General features: G+C 44.7%; 1 pseudogene; it reads right to left on the reverse strand.

Annotated features, from left to right (window-relative positions):
- Positions 1-2,706: 2,706 nt before the first annotated feature.
- On the reverse strand, positions 2,707-3,412 carry LOC121461554 (annotated as a pseudogene).
- Between the last annotated feature and the right edge of the window lie 1,719 nt (positions 3,413-5,131).

Below are 5,131 nucleotides of genomic sequence, written 5' to 3' on the forward strand. Positions count from 1 at the left end.
CAAACTACACATGAAGGCAAAACTTATTTAAGATAGATTATCTATGATCAAGCTAAAGCTACACTGGGGGTAGAGGAAAATTAAGTCATTTATCAAAGAGCTCAGTGTCACGTGTGGCTAAGTCTTTTTGCCTCTGGTGTTCTGCTCCATGGTTGTGGAGAAGTCTAAACTCCTATAAATCTCAAGCAAGACCTTGAGGAACTTCCCGGCTTCTTTTACCGATTCTGAAATTGGCTACTTCTCTCGTGGCCATGACCAAGTACCTGACAAAATTCCTTTTAAAGGAAGGGAGGGATCATTTGGCTCACAGAGGGTACATTCTTGCACCACAGGGGAAGGTGTGGAAGCTGGAGGCAGCTGGTCACGTGGCATCCAGAGTGAGGAAGAGAGGCAAATGCTGGTGCCCAGCTTGCTCTTACTTCCTCCCTTTTCCCTTCTTATCCAGTCTGTCCCCCCCGCCCCCGCCCCATGGATGACAGGTCTTCCCTGTTTTGTTAGACCTCCCTAGGCAGTGCCTAACAGATGTGCCAGAGGTGTGTCTTCTAAGCACACCTCTGTCTAGGCATGTGGACAATGAAGTTGAACCTTGACCATTCCCCACCAGCCCAGCTGATGGTGGGTTAGTTACCATCTGGCCCTGGTTCAGTCGCTGCTATGGTAGATGTGGAAGCTCCACCCTGAGGATGGCTCAGTGTTTAGTGAACAGGATGCGCCGTGTGGGGACAGCAGAACAGTCTTTATTTCCCCGGCGAGTCTCTCCAACAAACACAGATGAAAGCTCAGGAAGATTCAGCCATTGACAGCTGGCTACAAAGGCTAGAAGACCCATAGGACAGACCCCCACCCAACAAGGCCCAATCCACTAAGCATGCTTTTCCTGCCACATTCCACAGTGGGTCCTTTTATGTCTCACCAGTGGTTATCACAGAGACCCACAGAAACTTGTGGTTCAACCCCATTGGTATGGAGAAAAGCAAGAAGCTTTTTCAGCAGACTGAAAGGTAAAAAGGAGGCTTGTGTGAACGAGCTCACCAATTAATAAAGTATTAGCATCATAGCCTCCATGAAAGTCACAGCCTTGATTAGTGAGGTGGCTCCTAGCCTTCCCTCAGCCCTCAGCACAAGCAGTGTTAGCAACAAGCTTCATTCCCCACCACTGTGGTCCTCTCCCTCCTGAAGTGTGCCTCCATGACAAACATTTCCTCTGTTCCCTCTTGCAGCAGGTAGGTGGCTGGGATCTGCTGCAGCTGCAGGTGCACAGAGAATTCTGTTGCCTCAGCAGCGATGATCAAGCAGCTGCGGACCAACTCCACATGCCCAGAGCATTTGGTACAAAGGACTTCCACATTGCTGCTGAGAGAAGAGCAACCATTCAGAGACCTCCGTCTTCCTACAAGGTCTGGACTTATATATTTTTTGCTGGTTCTTTTCTTTTGTTCTATTCTTAGTGAACAAAAACTCACTTTCAAAGCATCCATAAAAAAAGCAAAACTGTCTGCATCTCATTAGGGAGATCCTTGTCTAGTTCAGCGTCACTAATTATCCACTCATTGTGGTCACTAGAGGTCATGGAGGGCTAGGAGATCAAAATGTTAGTTGCCCAGACTTCATCATTTCACATTATAATTTATCAAATAACCATGCTGCACCCTGGAAATATGTACAATAAAATTTAAAAACAGTTAAGATGAGACTCAGTGGGTAAAGGTGATTGTCATCAACTCGAATGACCCAAGTTCAATTCCCAGACCCATGTGGTGGAATCAGAGAACCAACCCTCTACAGTGGGATGTGGTCACCATTGGACATAATTGGTTTCTGGGGGGCATTTTTAATTTAGGTTTCTTTTATTTAAGTTTAATGTTAATTCCATGCTGTGCCTCAGTAAGAACAATACAGATGCTGCACCTGTGGCTCCAGTCAGACATCCCACAGTACAAATTAGCTTCAGGTTACACATACTGAACAAAAGAGGCTGAGCGAGCGGAAGAGGAGGAAGGGGAAGGAGGCTGAGGAGCGGGGGAAGAGGAACAGTTGAACACGCATGCAGGCTTCCATACCAACTTCAATGCTAACCTGCTTCGGGGGGGGGGGGGTCGGCAAGAATGAGCAGCCACGGACTGTTGAACTGTTACCAGCATCATGTCTTTCAGCAACACTTTAGCGGAGTTCCAAACGCATTTGACAGCAAAACCATTATAACAAACTCCCCCCAAACACCTCACGCTAATATCCAATTAGGTTTAAACATTGGTATAAAATTCATTTAAACAATTAAAAGGAAAAATGACAGCACATATGCCTCTATCGTGTGATTAATCTCACTTAGATGCATCATCTAGAAGTCTAATGGCTTTCAAACGTCATTTCCATTTCTAATGATGATCTTGCCCGTGTGGGTGGAAACAATACAGTAATGCTGAAAAAGCCTCTATGCAGTCCTGTTAGTGTCGTAAAGAAAGCTGGGACCCGTAAAATCCACAGAAATTCACTCTTGCCTTTAAGTACTTCTGAAAACTGTTTGTTTTAAAAAGGAGGGGAGAAAAAAGGAAGAAAGAAAAAACAACAACAGGGCAGGAACCTAAATTCTGAGACCAAATGTGAAAGTCAAATTTGGTGGCTCTCCGTGACAATGGGGAACTTCTGAGGGGGGGGGGGGGAGGGAGGGTGATCAGAGATGTATTCTCTTGTTGGCTTTAGTATGGCTCACTGATTTTCATCTTCCACATCCTGCAGTGCTTCTTGATTCCGCTCTTCACCATCGCTCTGCATGTCTGAGGTCCAAAGCGTCGGGTTATCACGTAGCAGCTGCGCGGTAAGTGTAGAGTCCATATAGCTTTCTTCACTCAGCGTGTCCAGTTCTGCAATAGCGACATCAAAAGCCGCTTTTGCCAACCTGCATGCACAGTCAGGGGAATTAAGAATTTCCTAGTAGAATACGGAAAAGTTGAGAGCAAGACCTAAACAAATGGGGTGCGTTGGAGGAAGTTCTGTCACGGCAAAGTCACTAGCAGCTTTGTAAGCCAGGAGGCTGTTTTCTGCGCCTCCTTCCTGTGGCAAAATCAACCAGATACCTGTGGTAGTTTCCTTTCACTTTATAATAGAAAGCTTTGGACTCGCCAGTGTTAGCTGCTGGAACGAGGTGTTTGTCCAGTACATCTAAAATGTCACAACAGATTAATGTGAGCTCAGTTTCAACCATTTGCTGGTACTCCCGAATCATCTTTAGTTGAGTATCCAGGATGCTCTTCTGGCTTCAATCATTGTTTTATATGCAACAGATATAAGGTTTCGTTCTCCAACTGTCTGCTCCACATCCATTCCTGCTACTTTCGTCATTGATTCTACCATTTCCTTGTATCGCTTGCTCTGCCAGCTTCGCCTGCTACACCAGACCCTCCGGATCATCCATAGAGGCAGTGGCTCTGGCAGGGTCTGCGCGACTGATGGAAGCCGATAGCGTCTCCAACTCTCAGCTTCTCGTTCTGCGTCCAAGCGTCGGAGTAGTAAGAATGGCAGTACCTCTGGACATAATTGTTTAACAAATTTAGTAGTTAAGGTGGTAAAACATTTTTTTACGATTTTTAAATATTTTGTCTTTTGTAAGCCACAGGACTTTTAAGGCTAGCTTATGATGGTGCAGTGAAAGACTAAGTCATCCTAAGTTCAAGGTCTCCAAGCTGGAAAGATCCTCTCAGGGTTTGGTACCCAACTATACTTGCTGGAGAATTACATGTGTGAATATGGGCTTCTTCTAGGTTCAAGTAGGGTGTGGGCACTCAGGCTGCCCCAATGCTCCAGTTTGTTCTTTTGGAGCCCATTCTTCCAAAGAATTAATACTGCTTGTAGACAGAGACTGCTTGTTCATTTCCCCACCACCCAGACCTGAATAATCACACACAAACTATATTAATTACAATACTGCTAGGCCAATGACCGAGGTGTATTATTAACTAGCTCTTACATCTTAAATTAACCCAATTCTATTAATATATGTATCACCATGAGGCTGTGGCTTACTGGTAAGGTTCCAGCATCTATCCAGCAGCAGCTACATAGTGTCTCTCTTACTCCGCCTACTCTCTCTATAGATCTGTTCAGATTTCCACCTGGCTTGGCTTTGCTAAGCCATTCAAGCAACACATTCACAGAAGGGCATCCCACAACCACTGCCCACCCCACTGCAGGCATGAAAATGCATAGCCATGTCATTTGCTCATCTAGATGGGTTGGAACTTTCAGATTCTGTTCTGTCTACAGAGAGAGAGTAGTTATAGTGACTGTTTTCTGGGGATCCATTGTGCTGGGAAGGGAACAGCATGCATCCTGATTAGAAGACCAGGTCATGATGAGGACTTCCTTGTAGTAATAAGGGCGGCGGCGGGGCTGCGTCGCCAACACCCCAGCCGCCTGCTCGGCTAGCTTATGCCCCAAAATAATTACACAAACACTGTATTCTTTTAAGCATTGCTTAGCCCTTTAGCTCTAGCACTTACAGGCTAATTCTCACATCCCAATCAACCCATCTCTAATAATCTGTGAGAACCGGTCTTACCGGGAAGATTCTAGCCTAGTCCATCCTGGGTCAGAGCTTCATGCCGGGAGCGGGGCATGGCATCTCTCTCAGGCGTCTGCTCCCGAGAGCAGAGCGGTGGAGACTCTGACCTCACTTCCTCTTCCTCCCAGCGTTCTGTTCTGTTTACTCCACCCACAGGGCCAAGCAGTTTCTTTATTGGCCAATGACCTTCCTCCATCATTTCCCCTTTTTCGGTTTAAACAAAAAAAAAAGGCTTTAACTTTAACATAGCAAAATTACATATAACAAAACAGTTATCAAGTAAAAGTTACAATAATCTTTATCATAACTAAGGAAAACTATAACTAACTATTCTTAACTCCATCAAAGACTCCAGAAAGATATATTACCTAAGTAAACAAGAACTAAGACATTTCAAACTCTAGAAATGACAGAGACATCTCGCTGCCTAGACAGTCACTCAAAGTTTGTTATATGTATAAGTGTTTCTGATTTTGATTAAGGTATTGTGATTGTATAGTTCATTTAAATATGTACTGTATAATTTAAGAAATATAGGTTGTTAATGAATAATCATCGATAATAGTAAAGCTT

The sequence above is a fragment of the Microtus oregoni genome, unplaced genomic scaffold, assembly GCF_018167655.1.
Source record: "Microtus oregoni isolate MIOR12 unplaced genomic scaffold, Mior012 000022F_ref0000154, whole genome shotgun sequence".
In the NCBI taxonomy this organism is placed as follows: Eukaryota; Metazoa; Chordata; class Mammalia; order Rodentia; family Cricetidae; genus Microtus; species Microtus oregoni.